The sequence below is a fragment of the Octodon degus genome, unplaced genomic scaffold (genome assembly GCF_000260255.1).
Source record: "Octodon degus isolate 3935 unplaced genomic scaffold, OctDeg1.0 scaffold00355, whole genome shotgun sequence".
NCBI classification, from domain to species: domain Eukaryota; kingdom Metazoa; phylum Chordata; class Mammalia; order Rodentia; family Octodontidae; genus Octodon; species Octodon degus.
The window spans coordinates 655,638-657,091 of NW_004524931.1; positions in this window are offsets into that span (position 1 = coordinate 655,638).

Genomic DNA, 1,454 nt, shown 5'->3' on the forward strand with positions numbered 1-1,454 from the left:
TATTTGTTGACCATTTGTATTTCTTCCTCTGAGAAGTGTCTGCATTTTACTTGCCCATTTCTTGACTGGGTCTTTCCTTTTAGGTAGCCTGAATTTTTTTTTAGCTCTTTATATATTCTACTAGTCTTCTGTCCGAGGAGCAGCTGACAAAACTTTTTCCCCATTCTGTAGGCTGTCTCTTCACTCTGCTAATTGATTCTCTTGCTATACAGAATATTTTTAGTCTGCTATGTTCCCATTTGTTGACTTTTGCTCTTATTTCTTGTACAATTATGGCTCTATTTAGAAAATCCTTTTCTAGATCTATGTCTTCAAGTGTTTTATCTATTTTATCTTCCAGTAGATTCAATGTTTCTGTTTTAATGTTTAGGACTTCGGTCCATTTTTATTTTCATTTAACACATGGTGAGAAATAAGGGTCCAGTTTCAACCTTCTGCACACAGATAACGAGTTTTCCCAATACCACTGTGAACAGGTTGTCTCTCCTCCAACATATGCTTTTGTCCCCTTCGTCAAAAATTAAATAGTTGAGTATATCTGAGGAAGTTTCTGTAGGCTCCATTCTGTCCCATTGATCCATGTATCTGTTTTTGTTCAAGTGCCATGCCATTTTTTAAAAACTCTATTGCTTTGTAGTATAGCTAGAAATCTGCTATTGTAAGGTCCCCCACTTTGCTTTTGTTGCCCAACACTGCTTTTGCTATTTGGGGTCTCTTCTGGTTCCATATAAATTTTAGGATTATTTTCTCTAGCTCTTTAAAGTATGCTGTTGGTGTTTTCATTGGGACTGTACTGAATCTGTATAACAGTTTATGGGCATTTTGACACTACTGGTTCTGGGAACCTAGGAACAAGGTACAACTTCCCATTTACTGATGTCCCCTTCAGTCTCCTTTTTCAGAGTATTGTGGCTTTCTTTGTAAAAGTCTTTCCCTCCCTTTGTTAAGCTAATTCCTAAGTATTTCATTTTTCTTGAAGCTGTGAATGGAATTATTTTCATCTCATCAAGTTCCTTATTGGTATACACAAATGCTAATGACCTTTGTGTGTTCATGTTGTATCCTGTTACATTGCTGAAGACGGTTATTAATTCTTAAGAGTTTTTGGTGGAGTTATTTGGGTCATCTATGTAAAATATCAGGTCATCTGCAAATAATGACAATTTGAATTACTTTCCTATATACATATCCCTTTTCTCTCTTTCTCTTGCCTAATTGCTCTGGCTAATGTTTAAAGCACTATGTTGAACAGAATCATCGACAATGGCCACTCTTGTTCCTGATTTTAGGGGGAATGCTTTTAGTTTTTTTGTTTTGTTTGGTTTTTCTCATTAAACTTTGTTTTAATGGGTCTTAAAATTCTGTGACAGATTTTTGGCCAAGTTGTTTCCATTAAAATAACTCGATTTTAAAAACTAATAACTTAAAAACTGCTACACACACACACACACACA